This window comes from Arachis ipaensis, chromosome B01, assembly GCF_000816755.2.
Source record: "Arachis ipaensis cultivar K30076 chromosome B01, Araip1.1, whole genome shotgun sequence".
Lineage (NCBI taxonomy): Eukaryota > Viridiplantae > Streptophyta > Magnoliopsida > Fabales > Fabaceae > Arachis > Arachis ipaensis.
Genome location: NC_029785.2, coordinates 25,448,304 through 25,467,918, shown reverse-complemented (window position 1 = coordinate 25,467,918; position 19,615 = coordinate 25,448,304). Strand labels below are relative to the sequence as shown.

Here is a 19,615-nt window from a genome sequence, read left to right as displayed (position 1 = left end):
GGCTTAGCATCATCCTCCAATAGGATTTTGTGCATGCATCTAGCTGGGCTTATGCCCTTAAGGTCGCTTATGGACCACCCAAGAGCTGTCTTGTGTGTCCTTAGCACTTGAATTAGTGCTTCCTCTTCCAGTGGATTTAAAGCAGAGCTTATGATCACTGGAAAAGTGTCACTTTCTCCCAGAAATGCATATTTCAGGGATGGTGGTAATGGTTTGAGCTCGGGTTTAGGAGGTGTTTCCTCTTCCTGAGGAAGTTTCAGAGGTTCTTTCAATTCCTCTGAATCCTCCATATCAGGCTGAACATCTTTGAAGATGTCTTCCAGCTCTGATTCGAGACTCTCAGCCATGTTGACCTCCTCTACCAAAGAGTCAATAAGATCAACTTTCATGCAGTCTTTGGGTGTGTCTGGATGCTGCATGGCTTTGCCAGCATTTAACTTGAACTCATCTTCATTGACCCTCAGGGTTACTTCCTCCTTTTGGACATCAATGAGAGTTCGTCCAGTTGCTAGGAAAGGTCTTCCTAGAATGAGAGTAGCACTCTTGTGCTCTTCCATTTCCAGCACCACAAAGTCAGTGGGAAAGGCGACTGGCCCAACCCTGACAATCATGACTTCAATCACGCCTGATGGGTATTTAATGGAGCCATCAGCAAGTTGGAGACATATCCGGGTTGGTTTGACTTCTTCAGTCAAACCAAGCTTTCTGATAGTGGATTCAGGTATTAGGTTGATACTTGCCCCAAGATCACATAAAGCTGTCTTGGTGCAATTACCTTCTAATGTGCATGGTATCACGAAGCTCCCGGGATCTTTAAGCTTTTCTGGGAAGCTTTTCAGAATGACTGCACTGCATTCTTCAGTGAGGAGAACTCTTTCAGTTTCTCTCCAATCCTTCTTATGACTCAAGATCTCTTTCATGAACTTGGCATAAGAAGGTATTTGCTCAAGTGCCTCTGCAAACAGAATCTTTATCTCAAGAGTCCTGAGATAGTCTGCAAAGCGAGCAAATTGCTTATCCTGCTCCTCTTGGCGGAGTTTTTGAGGATAAGGCATCTTGTCTTTGTATTCCTCAACCTTGGTTGCTGTAGGTTTATTCCCTACAGAGGTGGTTGGGGAAGCCTTTTTAGAGGGGTTGTTATCAGTACTTGTGTGTGTCTGATCCCTCACTGGCATTTGAATGCCAGGGGTGGAAGCTGGATTGGCGTTGGACGCCAACTCCTTACCTGTTCTTGGCGTTTGAACGCCAGAACTGAGCTTCCTTTGGGTGTTTAACGCCAACTCCTTGCTTGTTTGTGGCGTTTGAACGCCAGAACTGAGCATGGGTTAGGCGTTTAACGCCAGCTCTCCATCCTTTTCTGGCGTCTGAGTGCCAGAATCATTCCTCTCTGGGCTCTTACTGTACTCAAAGGGATTTTGGATGATATTTTGCTCATTTCTTGGCTTCCTATTGCCTTGAAGTGAGGTATTTAATGTTTTCCCACTTCTTAATTGAACTGCTTGACATTCTTCTGTTATTTGTTTTGATAACTGATGTTCTGTTTGCCTCAACTGTACTTCCATATTTATATTAGGCATTCTCGTGTCTTGTAGTATCTTCTTGAATTCGGCCAGCTGTTTTGTTAGAAAGTCCAATTGCTGATTGAATTCAGTAAATTGTTCTATAGGACTGAGTCCAGCAGTTACTGTTTTAGCCTCTTCTTTCATGGAACATTCACTGCTTAGGTACAGATGTTGATTTCTGGCAACTGTATCAATAAACTCTTGAGCCTCTTCAATTGTCTTTCTCATGTGTATAGATCCACCAGCTGAGTGATCTAGAGAAATTTGAGCTTTCTCTGTAAGCCCATAATAGAAGATGTCTAACTGCACCCATTCTGAAAACATTTCAGAGGGACATTTTCTTAGCATCTCTCTGTATCTCTCCCAGGCATCATAAAGAGATTCATTATCTCCTTGTTTAAAGCCTTGGATGTCCAGCCTTAGCTGTGTCATCCGTTTTGGAGGGAAGTATTGATGCAGGAATTTTTCTGACAGCTATTTCCATGTCCTTATGCTAGCCTTAGGTTGGTTATTTAACCAGCTCTTAGCTTGGTCTTTTACAGCAAATGGAAACAGTAATAATCTGTAGACATCCTGATCTACTTCCTTATCATGTACTGTATCAGCAATTTGTAAAAAATTTGCCAGAAATTCTGTAGGTTCTTCCTGTGGAAGACCGGAATACTGGCAACTTTGCTGCACCATGATAATGAGCTGAGGATTCAACTCAAAGCTACTGACTCCAATGGAGGGTATACAGATACTGCTCCCATATGAAGCAGTAGTGGGGTTAGCATATGACCCCAGAGTCCTCTTGGACTGTTCATTTCCACTTAGGTCCATGATGGAGAAAAGAAAATTGATGTGAATTGCAATTAAAATATATTTTTACTTTTATTTTATAAAAAAGAGAACGAATAAAAAAATAAAATAAAATAACTAGAAATTAAATATAGATTTCGAAAATTAAGAATAAAAAATTTAAAACTAAAATAATTACTTAATTAAGGAGATTTGAAAAACTTTGGATATGATTTTTGAAAAAGATTTTAAATTTTGAAATAGAAATATGAATTTTAAAAGCAATTTTTGAAAATTCACTTTAAAATAGAGAGAAAAGATATTTTTTTATTTTTTAATTTTATGATGAAAGAGAAAAACACACAAAAGACACACAACTTAAAATTTTTAGATCTAATGTTCCTTATTTTCGAAAATTTTGGAGGAAAACACCAAGGAACACCAAACTTAAAAATTTTAAGATCAAAATACAAGGAAGACTCAAGAATACTTTAAAGACTCAAAAGAACAACAAGAACATGAAGATAGAACACCAAACTTAAAATTTTTAGAAAATCAAAATAAAATTTTCGAAAACTAAAGAAAAATCAACAAGAAAACACCAAACTTAAAGTTTGGCACAAGATTTATTCAAAGAAAAATTATTTTTGAAAAGGTTTTAAAAAGAAGATAGCCAATTACCAAGAACATAAGCACAACGCTCTAGCCAATTGAGCTATATATTTAATGTGTTTTAATAAAGTATTTAATAAATAAAGATTTTTTGAAAACTGATATTTTGAAAAAGCACAAGAAAAACAAGAAAAGACACAGAACAAGAAAAACTAAAGATCAAACAAGGAAAATAAACAAGAATAACTTGAAGATTAAGAAAGAACAATGAACACAAATTCGAAAATTAAAAGAAAATAAAAATATGCAATTGACACCAAACTTCAAATATGAAACTAAACTCAAACAGAAAAACTCAATTTTTAGCATATAAAAATTTTCGAAAACAATTAAAAAGAGAAAATAAGGATTAAAAAAAAAATTCAACCAAGAACAATAATAGAAGACTCTAAACCAAAAAGAAAAATTTTTCCTAATCTAAGTAACAAAATAAACCGTCAGTTGTCCAAACTCGAACAATCCCCGGCAACGGCACCAAAAACTTGGTGCACGAATTGTGAATCACACTTTTCACAACTCGTACCACTAACCAGCAAGTGCACTGGGTCGTCCAAGTAATACCTTACGTGAGTAAGGGTCGAATCCCACGGAGATTGTTGGCTTGAAGTAATCTATGGTTATCTTGTAACTCTTAGTCAGGATATCAACTATATTTATCAGTTTGAATTGCGAAAAATAAAAGAGCATGGAATAAATACTTGTTCTGCAGTAATGGAGAATATGTTGGAGTTTTGGAGATGCTTTGTCTTCTGAATCTCTGCTTTCTCCCTGTCTTCTTCTTCACGCACGCAAGGTTCCTCCCATGGCAAGCTGTATGTTGGTGGATCACCGTTGTCAATGGCTACCATCCGTCCTCTCAGTGAAAATGGTCTAGGTGCGCTGTCACCGCACGGCTAATCATCTGTCGGTTCTCACTCATGCTGGAATAGGATCCATTGGTCCTTTTGCATCTGTCACTACGCCCAACCCTTGTGAGTTTGAAGCTCGTCATAGTCATTCAATCCCTGAATCCTACTCAGAATACCACAGACAAGGTTTAGACTTTTTGGATTCTCAAGAATGCTGCCAATAGATTCTAGCTTATACCACGAAGATTCTGATTAAGGAATCCAAGAGATATTCATTAAATCGAAGGTAGAACGGAGGTGGTTGTTAGGCACGCGTTCATAGATTGAGGATGATGATGAGTGTCACGAATCATCACATCCATCATATTGAAGTGCGAATGAACATCTTAGATAGAAACAAGCGTGTTTGAATAGAAAACAGAAATAATTGCATTAATTCATCGAGACACAGCAGAGCTCCTCACCCCCAACAATGGAGTTTAGAGACTCATGCCGTCAAAGAGTACAAAGTTCATATCTAAAATGTCATGAGGTACAAAACAAATCTCTAAAAGTTGTTTAAATACTAAACTAGTAACCTAGATTTACAGAAAATGAGTAAACTAAGATAGATAGTGCAGAAATCCACTTCTGGGGCCCACTTGGTGTGTGCTGGGGCTGAGACTTAAGCTTTACACGTGCCTAGGCTGTTTCCAGAGTTGAACGCCAGGTTGTAACCTGTTTCTGGCGTTCAACTCCAACTTGTAACTTGTTTCTGGCGTTAAACGCCAGAATGCAACATGGAACTGGCGTTGAACGCCAGTTTATGTCATCTATCCTTGAGTAAAGTATAGACTATTATATATTGCTGGAAAGCCCTAGATGTCTACTTTCCAACGGAATTGAGAGTGAACCAATTGGACTCCTTTAGCTCAGAAAAATCCATTCCAAGTGTAGGGAGGTCAGAATCCAACAGCATCAGCAGTCCTTTTTCAGCCTGAATCAGATTTTTGCTCAGCTCCCTCAATTTCAGCCAGAAAATACCTGAAATTACAGAAAAATACACAAACTCATAGTAAAGTCCAAAAATATGAATTTTGCCTAGAAACTAATGAAAATATACTAAAAACTAACTAAAATATACTAAAAACTACATGAAATTAACCCCAAAAGCGTATAAAATATCCGCTCATCATTAAGGTTGAGATTTCAAGAGCTAGATGCAACGGTTGGACTAGTGATCAATTGGTTGGGTCTAAGAGAAGAGTTTGGTACTTCGTTGAGAATTCAGATTGCTTGCCACCTGGTTGGAACAATGATGATCCACTTAAAGACAAGTGTAGAAACAAGATTTAAGATCCTGGCATACAAGAGGATCAACTTTGGAAGATCAAAGCTTGTGAAGAACTTCATCAAGGCTTGGTGAATTCACTTGGAAATGTTGGAGCTTATTGGAAGTCCAAGCATTGGTGGAAGTTTCAAGATGAGTTCAAGCACAAGCCACCATGACAAGGAGCTCACCAAATGTCCAACTTAAGGACTTTAACTAAAAGTGCTAGGTGGGAGACACCCCACCATGGTATATTCTTCCTATTTTCTCTTTTGTTTACATTGGTAATAAGTTAAATTTTCATTTTTAGTTATGTTTATTTAGTTTAAATTATGGTTTCACTTGCTTAATCATGTTTGGCACTGCTTTGGTAGCCTGTTATTTCTGAATAAACGTTAAAAAAGGGGCCTGTCACGCGTACCCGTGACCGATGCGTACGCGTCGATGCTAATTTCGCTCTCTAGTATATTGAACAGAGAGTTACGCTGGAATCGTGCGGCTGGGGTGCCAAGCATATAATCCCATCCGCGCGTGCGCGTCCCAGACGCGTACGCGTTATATGTAAATGCTGCCCCAGTACAAATTGAAAAAAGAGTTGTGCGCCAAGTATGCTGAAACTGTGCGTTTCGCCCAATTTTCATCCACGCGTACACGTGCTTCACGCGTACGCGTCATCCTCATTTCTCTCACTTCACGCGTTCGAGTCGCTGACGCGTACGCGTCGATGCCTATTTCTCTCTTCCACGCTCAAGCGTGATCCACGCGTACGCGTGGATTTAAATGCGATAACACCCCTAACGCGTGAACCCTATTTGCGTCCCATTTTCCACCTTCTTCCCTCCAATGTTCTCCTCCTTTCTTCTTCAAACTCACGGAACCCCATTGCCACCAGTACTCAGCTCCATAACCCCGTTCTCACCCTTCATCCCTCTTTCTTCCTCTTCTCCTCTCTCGCTCCATCTTCCTCTTCCTGCCACCACCAGTGACCGCCGCGGCCAGCCACTGCGCCACTGTTGCAGCCGGCATCCTTCTGCTTCCATTTCCCCTTCTCTTGTCCCTTCTCGTCCTCTGTCCCAATTCTGCTTTCCAGGTTCACGTTTTTCTTTAATTGAGTTCTGTTTCAGTCATTTACTACTAGTTAAATTTTGTTTAGCTTATAATTTAGTTAGAAATGCATGTTAGTAGATTATAGGTGGTTAGGTAGTTAATTGATTTTGTAGTGAATTTAGGTTTGAATTCTTGTTGTTTATGCTATTTGGCTTAGTTAGTGGATTTCTTTAGGCTTATCTTGATTGCTGCTGCTGTTTGGAAATGGATGCTTTTCTTTTTGTAATTGGTTTGTTTGTTGCCGGATGACTTGTCCTTGTGTTAATTTGGTTTGTTGATGCTGCTGCATAGTTGTTCTTGCTGTTTTCCTCTTGCTGATGATTGTTATTTGATATAAGCAATTTATGGATTGTTTGCAGTGATGACGATTTTGCTTAATGTCTGATTCTAAGTTGCTATTGCTGCTGTGTTCTTGTTTAATTTTGAACTTGATTGTCGGATTCAATTACGTGAATTTATCTGAATTCATCTTGCTTACTTGTGGAATGGCTGTTGAATTCAAAAGAAAGAATGCTGCCTGATGATCGGGTTCTTCGCTAGTAATGAATTTTATAAAAATAATCGCGTTGTAAGTATAGTTTCTAAACTAACAAAAAATCTTTTCGTACAAAAAATTTGGTTGTCACTTAAGCAAACCCAATAAAATTTATAACCGAAGTATTTAAACCTCGGGTCGTCTTCTCAAGGAATTGCTGGGAGGTGTGTTTATGATTGGTTATGAAATTGTATATTTTTGTTTTGGGTTTTTGAAATAGGGAACCAGTAATTTAAATAGCAAGAAAAATAAATTAATAATTATAAAGAAAACTCTTGGTAAGGTATGAAAACTGGAAATCCCATCCTAGTTATCCTTATCAGGTGTGATGAGAATTGTTTATTGCTCCCACTTAGTTAACCCTTACTAAATAAAGGAAAGTCAAGTGGATTAATCAACTTGATTCCTCAAGTCCTAGTCAACTCCTATGGAAAGACTAGCTTTAGAGGAATCCAAGTCAATCAGCAGTTTCAAACTCTTAATCAACTGCTGAGTTTGATAACTCAGGTGTCACCAATTACTCAACCAAAGCCAAAAGGGAAGAAAATATACTTGAATGAAAATAATTTGGATTAATTAGAAGCATCAATAACATAAATTAAAGAAAGCAATTATAAGTCCGAAATACCTCAAATTATATTAAATAAAGAAATCAACTCTAACATGGAGTTCATAAGCCAAATTGAAAAGATAAATAACAATTAAAGTAATAGAATAAATAAAAGTAAAAAATAAATTAAAGGAACATTGAACCTGTGAATGAAGAGAAGTAGCCTAATCATAATAGAAATCCTAAATCCTAATCCTAATCCTAAATCCTAAGAGAGAGGAGAGAGTCTCTCTCTCTAAAACTACATCTAAAACCTAAAATTATGAATAATGAATGTTGTGTCTATCGTTGTTACTGATTCTTCCATTCTCTGGCTTATATTCTGTGTTTCTGGCTTGGATTTGGGCCGAAAAAGGGTCCGAAAATCGCTGGGGCGACTTCTACAATTTTTTGCACGTGACGTTCATCACGCGTGCGCGTGGGTCACGTGTTCGTGTGGTTTGGAATTTTTCCTTGTCACGCGTACGCGTCATTTGCGTTCTGCTCAAGGTATGCGTGCGCGTCGCTGCCATTTTGCGCTAGACACGCGTCCGCGTCGTCCACGCGTACGCGTCGTTGCCTTTTCTTCAAAACTCCATTTTTGTGCTTTCCTTCCATTTTTGTATATTTCCTTTCTGTCCTCTAAGCCATTCCTGCCCTATAAAGCCTAAAATTACTTAACACACAGATCACGGCATCGAATGGTAATAAAGGATAATTAAAGTAAATAATTTTAAAGCATAGGAAACATATTTTCTCATATATCATAAAATAAGGAAGGAATTGTAAAACCATGCAATTCATATGAATAAGTGGGTAAAGAATTGATAAAAACACTTAATTGACCACAAGATGAATCATAAAATAGGGGTTTATCACTGCCTAAATTCATTGCTTTTGTTCATTGTTGCTGATTTGTCTGACTTGCTCTGAATTCATATGAGTTGTTGTTTTGCTGCTGTTTTTAATCCGGGAACGTTCAATTTACTGCCGGAATGCTGCCAAATTTTTCTGAAATCTTTATGCTATTAATTTCCAATTGTGAACTGAATTTGGCACATTTTGACTTTAGTCCTACTTGATTATTGCCAAATTCAATTCATGAATTGATTGGTTGGCATTTCCGCTCTTCTTTAATTCCCTTTATTCAAATTACATCATTGGAGACAACAAGGAACTAGTTGACGGATTTCTGTGTCAATTAGAACCTTGTTGACCAATGAATTTCGAACCTCTTTTATGTTTAATTTTTCTTTCAAGTTAGGTTCCAAGTTTCCTTCTTCATGGTCCTGTTTCAATTTTAACTTCTCCTTGACCATTGAAGTTATTTCATAAAATTTCAATTTGGCCCAGTCTTGTTCCTTTCTGTTTGAGGTTCTTTCAAGTTGTGCTTATTGGTGCCTTTTTACTTTTGTAGCCGTCTTATATAAACTTTTAGTTTCAATTCCTCTTATATTTTTCTTGTTTGTATATTGTTTGCCTTTCTATTTCTCTGCTTTGATTTGATAATCTATACCCTGGAAATTCTATTTTTCAGGATATCTGATAGGAAAGGGAAAGGCAAGGCTAAGGCCAACTCCAGTAAAAGAAAGAGAGGACAGTCATCCGTTGTTCTATCAGATGAATTTTGGTGTGAAAAGAAATTTAGTGATCAAGAAAAGGCTGATCAACTTGTACCTGCTTCCGACTCAGTCAAATTTGCCAATCTTTACTGTGAACTCAGGTTTTCGGTATTTGTGGCAAAACGGAAACTCTACTTTGAAAAGAAGCTCAGAATACCAACCGATTTGAGGAAGTATACTGAACATCAGATTGAACAGAGAAATTGGGTATTTCTGGATAGGGATCTGGCAGATGTGAACACATCATGGGTCCGTGAGTTCTATTCCAACTATTATCGGACGACCCTTGATGCAGTTCAGCTTAGGGGCAAGCAGATCTTGGTCATAGAGGAGGCAATACAAGATATCCTCCACTTCCGGACTAAAAAAAATGATACAGATGGTTTTCAGAAGGCCAAGGAAGCTATTTGATTTATGAGTTTTGATTTGGATGCCGTCCTGCGTACTATAGCCATTCATCCTGATGTTCCGTGGGCTATGGGAAAGTCGAAGGAAACTCCATGAGGTATCAAGATTGATTATCTTAATGATGAAGCTAGGCTGTGGCAACAGATACTGAGCAATTATGTCATGCCTAGTACTCATGAGTCAGAGGTGCCAGCAGCTATGATCCTTCTTATCTGGTATGTCTTGGAAGGAAAGGACCTGTACCTTCCAAGACTAATCCGGAAGTATATGTCTCGAGTACATGTCAGAGGCACCCTGGCATTCCCGTATGTGATTACTCAGATGGCTATTCGAACTAAGGTACCCTGGGAGCCCCAGAATGAGAGACCACCGATTGCCGACCGCAAGAAGGTTATTCCGCACGGCAAGCGGTTCGGACCTCTAGGCCACAGACCACCACCTACTACTCCTACTGAGGTGGTCACATCCTCAGTAGCACCTTCAGCACTGCCTACTTCAGCAGCATCATCATCCACTTCTCAGCGAGTTTACTACCTTGTGCAGTGCCCTTTTTAGCGCATTGATCAGATGGAGCGCCGCAATCAGTGACACTATGAGCAGTTGGAGCATCGCAACAAGCGCCGCTATGCACATCTGAAGCTGATTATAACTTCTGGGTGTACTGACATCCCCTCTGAGCCTGACACATCCTCGAAGCACTCTGACGAGGAGGAGGAGGACTAGGAGGACGAGGACCGGCAGGAGAGTGCACATCATGAGGAGACTCAGCCAGAGCAGCTGACACAGTCACAGACACAGACACCTGCAGCTGACAGTGGACCCGTGGGCGATGATCCTTCTCACCCAGCTTGATCGAGAAGCATCGAGGACGATGCTGTCATTTAAGTATGGGGAGGTCGCCTTCATCGGCAGAGTTATATTTTGGTGAACCATTTAGACACTTTTGCTTTTATTTTTGTTTTACTTTTCAGTATTTACATTTCTACTTTGTTGTACTTTTGGATTCTTGTATATATTAGTTGTCTTGAGTACTTTTCAATTTCTGCACTTTGCACTTTTGCTTGTATATACCTTAGATTTCTAGTTTGATCTACACTTTTTAGTTTGATAGTATATATATATATAGTATTTTAGTTTATTAGTTGTGATTGGAAAAAATACGCATAATTGAGCTTAGTTTATCCCGTTGCATATGAGAAATTGACTTGGTTGAAAACAGGATCAAACTAAGATTTTTTTTTTGACTTTTCACAATCACATCATATCATTTAGGATATATGTAAGAAATGTCGGTCAAATTGATGAAATTTTCAAGGAATGTATCTTTTTCTTAAAAAGGGCATTAAGATTCACATTGATTTGAGTTGAAACTTTTTGAAACTTACATGATGTATATATATAGTTTGGAATATGGTTTTTGAGCTAAGAACACACAACCTGTAAGTTTTTTAGCCTAATTGTATGGTTACATTATTTAACCATGATTTTTATTCTTGTGTGTTTACTTCTCTATGATTGTAATCTTTGGTTTGTTCCATTCTATATGTCCATTATTTAGTGTATATTCATGCATTTAGGTAATTGAGGCCATCATTTGATTATAGCTCACTTATCCTAAATAGCCTACCATTTCATCTACCTTTGTTTGCCACTTTGAGCCTTTTTAACCCACTTTTGTTCTTTATATTACCACATCACTAGCCTTAAGCGAAAAAATAATTAATTGTTCTATTTAAATCTTTGGTTAGCTTAAGATAGTGAGTGTGTGTCAACTAAGTGTGGGGAAATGTGAGAACTTTGGTTGATGAGAATGTGTTTTGCTTGTTATTAACAAATATTGAGAATTTGAGTGTATACTCGTGTGAAATTATAGAAACCATATGTATTGATGTATTATGCTTTCATATTGAAAAAAAGAAAAAAAAAAGAAAAAAGAAGAAGAAATAAATGAATAGGGGATAAAATTATCCCAATGTTAAGTTCAATAAAAAGATCAATGGGTATGTGATGGAATTAGAATTGATACATGAGTGTGTGAAAATATGCAAAAGTGAGATTTTGGGTGGTTAAGCTTGATTTTAGAATTGTATAGAGTGTGTGCATGTGTTAGGTGAGAACTCATGTTAGTCAAAGATTCAAATGATAGCTCACTTGGCCATACATATATCCTCACCCTTACCTTAGCCCCATTACAACCTTGAAAAGCCCTCATGATATTTGCATTTGTACACTAAATATTTGTTGATTGGTTAGATGAAGAACAAAATTTTAGAAAGTATGATTAGAGGAGATTTGAGTGTTTTAACCCTAAACACTTGAGCGATTAGAGCGCATATACACATCCAGTGAGGGTTCGACCGCTAAATTCCATATGTCCATATTTGATCATTGCTTATCTTGCAAGTTTGTGAACTCTTTTGAATAACTCAATTCAACTGTGAATGTGTTTTGATATGATTGATTTAGCCATTGATTGTGCAATATGATTTCTTGGAAATTTGACTCACTTTGACCATATATATTCTTATATATATAGATAGATACCAAGTAGGTAAAAGCATTTTGTATTTAGTTGCATTCATATAGATAGTTTGCATTTCATAAATTCTACCATTCCTCTTCACTCTCTTATAGTTTCTCTTGAGCTTAGCATGAGGACATGCTAATGTTTAAGTGTGGGGAGATTGATAAATCGCTATTTTACGGTTTATTTTATCTTGAATTGAGCGGATTTTATCCATTATTCTCACACTTATTCATTTAATTCGCATGTTTTACATTTTCCTTCCTAATTTTGTGCTATGATTGAAAACATGCTTCTTTGGCCTTAAATTACTAATTTTTAATCTTCTTTTATTACCATTCGATGCCGTGATATGTTTTTAAGTATTTTCAGAGTTTATAGGGCATGAATGGCTTGGAGGATAGAAAGGAAGCATGCAAAAGTGGAAGGAACACAAGTAAATAAAGATTTGAGAAATGGATGCTGACGCGCACGCGTGGACGACGTGTGCGCGTGATCGCTCCATGCTTCAAGTGACGCGTACGCGTGACGTGACGCGTATACGTGACAAAGTGTCATGTGCTGCAAATATCAGAATTTGCTGGGGGGGCAGTTTTTGGGCCGTTTTTGGCCCAGTTTCAAGCTCAAAAATGAAGATTAGAGGCTGCAGAGTGGAGCTGGAAGGGGGGGGATCATTCAACATTCATTCATACAACTTTAGGTTTTAGAGTTTTTAGGTTTAGCTCTTCTCAATTTCAGACTTCTACTTTGCTTTAATTTGGTTTTCTGCTACTTTTATTTGTTCTAGTACCTTAGTTATCTTCTTTTGTTGATTTCCCTTTTCTACCATTTTTATGTTTATAAGCTCTTATTACATTTGATTTTGTTAATGCAATTTATGTTTTCCATGTTTATTGTTACTCTCTTTTATTATTAGTTATTGATGCTTACAATTGGTTGTTTAGATTTAATATTCCTTGTTGATTTTATCATGTTTTTATGTTATGCCTTCCAAGTGTTTGATAAAATGCTTGGTTGGATTTTAAATTAGATTTTTATGTTCTTAACTTGGATTGATCAATTAGAGACTCTTGAGTTATCAGAATTCTTTTTTTGATTGGTGATTGAGACTTGCTAGTTGGCTTAGTTTCCACTAAATCTAGTCTTTGATTAGGACTTGTGAACTTAAGTTGATTTTTGCTCACTTGAATTTCCTTCATTGTTAGAGGTTAACTAAGTGAAAGTAAAAGGCAATTACCATCACAATTAATGATGATAATGAGGATAGAAATTCCAATTTTCAATCCTTGTTAGGATTTTTCTTAGTTGTTATTTTATTTCCTTGTTATTTATATTACTTGTCTCTTATTACAAAATCCAAAAAGATACTTTTCCATAACCAATAGTAAAAACAATTCCCTGCAATTCCTTGATAGACGACTCGAGGTTTAAATACTTTGGTTTATTTTTATTGGGTTTGCTTTAGTGACAAACAAATTAAATGTTGATTGAGGTTTAATTGTCGGTTTAGACTATACTTGCAACGCGATATTTTTGTGAAAATCTTTACTGACATTTTTCCTCCGTCAATACCCCCAACTAACCCAGCTACTTTTTCGTTCCTCTCCCTTTTGACCCACCAAAATCGAGCTAAAATACCATGAATTTCCTGTAGTAAGGAGTCAGGAAGTTTGAAGCATGACAGGGTGTAAATAGGGACAGCTATCTAATGTTGCCAATCCAATGTAGTTGTAGGATAAGAATCAGACCAATCCAATGTTGCCAATACCCTATCAAAATGCTCTTGAATAAGCTCATGAGCTCTCCTTCTATTTGACCTAGTGAATGGTCTACCCACCGTTCTCAGGTCCAATAAACTATTGTCATCTATAAAGCTATTGAATGCTGCTATAGAAGGGTCCCAAGCCAAACATATTCCTTCCTTTTCCTGGGTATTCCTTATAGCGTTAAAGTCACCAAGAATGATGGTTTTACCTTGAAACTATTGCAGTATAGGTTTGAGCTGTTCAAATTGTTAAAGCCAGATATATTCTATGCTGCTAAAATGAACAACAATTAGCCCCATTCCTCCTTTCTAGTAACATCACTGATTTTTGCAGCAATAAAAAATTCACCAAGTTCGTTACCACCACATCAGTGCCCTCTTTCCATGTCAAAGCAAGGCCACCCGCTGTACCATTAGGATTACACAAGAACCAATCACCAAATCTACATGCCCTCAACTTGTTCTCCACTTGACGAGGTTGATTCTTAGTTTCACAGATAAAACCAACCTCGGGGGAGTAGGATTTACAAATCCTTTTGAGGTTATGGAATGTCAGGAATCTTTTCAAATCCCGACAATTTCACGTTAGGACTCTCATGGCTCTTAGGGCACTGTTTGATGGCAAGTGCCCTCCACCTCCTCACGAGTGTTCTAGACCTCTCCCAAGCAAAGCCTTGTGTGCGGTTCTATGTTTTCTTTCTCATTAAATCTTCTCTTCACCCTACAGTTAACTTGATGACCTTCTGACTTTCTTTGAGCCATCTGCTTAATCCTGGTTTGCTCATTTTTTGGTGTGCCAATTTGAATGACCTTTTGAGCCTCTTCCACAACCATAAGAGATTGAGCTTCTCCTTGTGTTTTCTTAGTAATTGCAGTAGCTATGTTTACCAAATTCTCACCCAAATTCTCCATCAAAAAATTACTCTTTGAGTGAGAACTTTTCTCCTCTGAGACCACCTTACTACCCACCGTTTCTTTCATAGAGAGACTTGAGAAACTATTAAGTAGCCAGCTAAGGATAGGTTTTCTCTTCGGTTTGTCCCCTTGGTCATGCTGATTAGAACCAACCGCATTATGAGCATTGTACTCCACTTCAATCTTCCTACCCATCTGATCAGCTTTTATCCAATTCTCAATTTTGTCTTGCCTCACTGAGTTTATTGCTGAATCTGTAAGGAATAAATCACACCCTTTTGGCTCATGCCCTATCCGTGCACAATAGGTACAAAATCTCCCAATTTTTTTCTACCATACACCAACCTCCATAGACTGTTGATCGGGGCAAATCATACAAAGGCTGTCTTTGAGTTTTTTGGATGCATCCATTTCAACTCGTGCTTTGATTATCCAGGATTCTCCACCCTTCATCTCATAGAAACTAATCTCTATAATCGTGCCAATTTTCTCAGTCAGTTTCCTTCCAACTTCTATAGTTTTATAGCATTCTGGCAATTTCCAAAATTGGGACCATACTGAGAAGCCTTGCATCTCACTCTCCTCCCTTTGATCAGAGACATTCCATCTCCTCACATGAAGAACATAATCTTTAAAGAAGCATGGGGAACCTTTCTCAATCCTCAGCAGCTTCCTATCATTGTCAAAAAAAATATTGGAATTTGTTACCTCCTTTATCCGAGACTCTGAAGCCTTCTGGTCTGCCCCATATAGCCCTAAATGCATTCTCCATAGTGCCCACAGAGAACTTTTTGTCTGCAAAAACACGGCCTATGAGGCTATTAGCACATGCTTCCTTCCCTTTCCTGATATCTTCTTCCTCGACTATCACCACATTATCGTTCTCACCATCACTATCTGAATTTTCTCCTCTGGCAAATCTCATCCCTGCCTCCATACTCAACTGTATAATCTGATCGCTGCAGAAACTAAGAATTTGTGAAGAGCTGCTCCAAAGGAGCACAGAAACCCTAGCAGAGCACTAGTCAACCCTAATGGGCCTCATGTATTATTAGATTAGTGTTAATTTTTTTGAAAATTTAACTATTTGGGATATATTTGATGCAAATTAAAAAATTTAGGGACAAAATTAAAACAAAATAAAATTTAGAGGTATTTTTAAAAGTTTTAACAAATTTTAGAGACAAAAAATATATTTTATTTTATTTTATTATTCATTGATATTTTATTCATGATGCATAAGTTTCTGAAGATGTAGTTGATTTGACAAAATTTCATTGGGTAAATTCAAAAATTAAGAGCCATAATGTAGCTATTAGTTTTTAAGATCATGTTGTTTGCATCCTAAAAAATATTTTGTTTTCATTATGAAATCAAATTTTGGATTTTATTTACTCCTTAGTTGTCCACTTTCTATAGTTAGATTTGAGTTTTAGGGACAAAATAGCAAGTCAAGTTAGGATTTATATTGTGTTTGCTTTGGGCCAAAGGATAGTGAAAAGAGAGATAGATAGATGAAATTGTATTTAGTTACAATAAGAGGGACAAAAGTTTGTTTTCAAGAAATAAGATTGCATTTGATTTGTGTCATGTTTATAGGAATTTGTTTTTTAAGACAAGATACATTTAACATTGAAAAACTGTTTAAAGACGGATACATAGATATTGAATATAATTTTTTTGTATAAATTTTTTTATGTGTTATTTTTTTAAGACATTAATAAACATAGGATTTGACAAAATGGATATATATTTTTTAATGAATATCTTTTTTTTTATTTATAGATATTTTTTATTATTTTACAATTATTTTTTTTATTCTCAATATTTAAAATTTAATTTCATTTATCTCTTCTCATTCAAGTTGCAGTATCATCTCAACCCCCCAGATAATCTCTTCTCTCTACTCTCTATCTCCTCTTTTATTTATTTATTTATTTTGTAATTTGCGATTGTTAAATACTCTATCAATGGTAGATATTTCAGTACTCCAATTTTTTTTGTTACTATACTTGGTAGCCATTTGATTTTGAGGTATGTCTCTGCTTCTCCTCTTTTTGTTTCGTTTTTCTTTTTTATTTAAGACTATCTTATTTCTCTATCTTTTTCCTTTTTTTCTTTTTCTATTTGACACTATTTTCTCGTTTTTTGTTTTGTGATATAAGGCAATCTTGTTTTCATTTGTCTCCCTCTTTTGTTTATTTAAAACACATTTTTTTTAAGATAAGGATAACCCAAATATATACTGAGACACAAAATTTCGTCACCAAATAGGTCAGACACAGAAATGGATCCTCTCAATTTTTTTTAACAATGGAGAGAGTAAAGTGTGATCTCTCATCATTAGTTTTATAAGTGGAACCAAGAATAAATACGAGAGAGAGAGAGCAATAAAGGGTTAGAGATCACACTTTAGACTCTCAATTTTTTTTAACAATTGAGAGAATCCATTCCCGTTAGACATAGAGACACAAATTTTTTTAATAGGGTAAAGTATATTTTTTATCCTTGAAATTTGAAAAAAGTTTAAAAAATATTCCTAAGTTTTATTTTATTTCAATTTTATCCCAGAAGTTTTCGATTTGCATAAAAAATACACCTGACGGCTAATTTTTCAAAAAATTTAAGACCAATTCAACAACAATTTCAGAAAAATAACCCTCAATATAAGCAAATCAAGTGTAAATTTCATGCATTATTGTTAAATTGGTCTTAAATTTTTTGAAAATTTAGCCGTCAAGGGTATATTTGATGCAAATCGAATACTTCTAGGACAAAATTGAAACAAAATAAAACTTAGGGATATTTTTGAAACTTTTGTCAAACTTCAGGGATAAAAAGTATACTTTACCCTTTTTAATATTATCCTTATGAAAAATTATAATTTCCAAATTATCCTTCTCTTTATAGCATCATCTCTCCAATATTTTCTCTCACTAACTCTCTCTCTCCCCATGAACCGTACTTCTCTCTTTTTCACTATCTACATTCTCTCACCATCGTGTTTTCTCTCTCTTTCAAAAAAAAAAAGACATTAAATTAATTAGAATATGGATGAATATAATTTTGTAGGTCTTTTATGAATCGGATTTTTTTTTATTTCAATTTGTTTTACTGAAATTTGAAGGAAAAAAAAGCACGGAGGTTGATCGAAATAGTGAGGAAGACGATGAGGTGGAGAGAGAAGGCAAAAAGATTTTTTTAAGAAAAAGGGTAAAATTAAATTTTTTAAATTATACGTGTCTTGTCTATCTATTTGTCAAACACAGTATATGGATACAAATATTTTATACTTATGTCTTTAGTGTCTATGTCTTAATATACACACTAACTAACTAAAGCCTAAGAGATGTAAATTTGTGTCTTTCGGTAGAGATGACAATGAATTGGCTAGGGATGACAATGAAGTGGCTAGGAATGACAACTTCTCTGAAAAATTTGTGTCTTTCAGCCCGACCTCCTCAACAACACCACTTCGCCTCTACTCTACCTTATTTTCGCCTTTCACCCGATGAACTCTTACTTCTCGACGTGCTTTGTTCAGGGTCAACACTTCTCACTGATAATCTCCCTCAACCTCGCCTCTTGTCGTGCCTCTACCTCTATGTTGTCATCTCTACAGATTTATCTGTCTTTGTGATGTCATTTCTAAACATCTGTCTGTTACTGTGTATTTACCTTTGTGCCACTAGTGTCACCGTACTTGCTCTCCTTCGGTGTCACCCTTCCATCTGCAGCCTGCTGATTGGCCATTTTATCTTTGCTTAACTTTAGGGTTTAGAGATTTTAAAATATTTTTGTTTTGATTTTTTTTAATTGATTTGGCTAAATTTTCTTCTTCCTAATCAATCTGAACAATTTATATTGTGTATGAGCACTGAACTGTGGTTGAAGACTCTTGACTTGTAAATTGTAATAAGTGACAGTTGTTAAGAATTGTTATATTCTTTTTTATTTTTGTTCAATTTTTCATATTTTCAAACAACCACAGATATTCGTAGGGATTCATATATCCAATAGAATGGGTATCCATTACCCATCGCAGATACAAAATGAGGATGGGAGGCAGTTTGGAAAGCAAGGGTAGGGGTCGGAAGTTATCACCTGTTCTATGAAGACTCGTCAGCATCCCTAGAGGCGGAATAGGATGGATATTTATATACCTATATCTGTCTTGAACACTCGTATGTCGCTTTATTTTCTACTTCGATATCCACGTATATCTTAATTTTTGCCCTATGCCCACTCTGCCTCGAATAAAATCTCTGATCTGTGATTTCCCTTCTTAGAAACATCTATGAAATTAGATTACTGGATTAGTGGGTCAGAGGATTAGAGTTTTTATTTCTATTTTTATTTATATAAACTAAATTCAATAAAAATTAAATATATATGCATAATATTAATATTATATATTATGATAATAATTTAAATTACGCACACATACCTATACCTGAAGGTTGTCAATGGCCTAAAAAAGTGAAAATTGTATCTACGGTCACTTTTTAATGCCTTTTAAACTTAGTCACCAACACAGATTTGAGAAAAGAATATTTTGCAGATTCTATTAAACGATTATGCAGGAGACAATTTAGTTTGGTCTCATAATGTCAGAATAGAAAAATAGAGCAGAGAAGAGAAGCTATCATGTATCCTTGTTCAGTCACTTATTGCAATGTAACCTACATCTAATCTACACCATAACAATGGTAGAATTTTTTACTATATTTTCAAAAATTACATTCACCAATTTCCTAAGATTCTTCCTAATCCTATCAAGGAACAACCAAGCTTGTTTCAACTAAGATTCTTCCTAATCCTATCAAGGAAAAACTCATATTTTTGTTCTCACTCCATGGTTTCAACTCTTGCTGATTACTCCTTTTTGTATAGGGGTAATGCTTTCAATATATGAAGTGGTCCTTAGGAACAAGATCTGAGCATAAAGATAGTGTAGAGCTTGTCTTCTTCTCCTAGAA

At 36.2% G+C, this 19,615-nt stretch overlaps 1 long non-coding RNA gene across 2 annotated transcripts in view; it reads left to right on the top strand.

Moving 5' to 3' along the window:
- Positions 1–19,615, top strand: part of LOC110270358 — a 46,712-nt gene that overhangs the window by 12,767 nt on the left and 14,330 nt on the right. The window contains exon 3 of one of the 2 annotated variants that reach the window (XR_002359805.1): positions 18,682–18,921. The exons of the other annotated variant lie outside the window; for it this stretch is intronic. This is a non-coding gene — a long non-coding RNA (uncharacterized LOC110270358). Of the gene's footprint in view, positions 1–18,681; positions 18,922–19,615 lie in introns of those variants that run through there. 2 annotated transcript variants of the gene reach the window in all.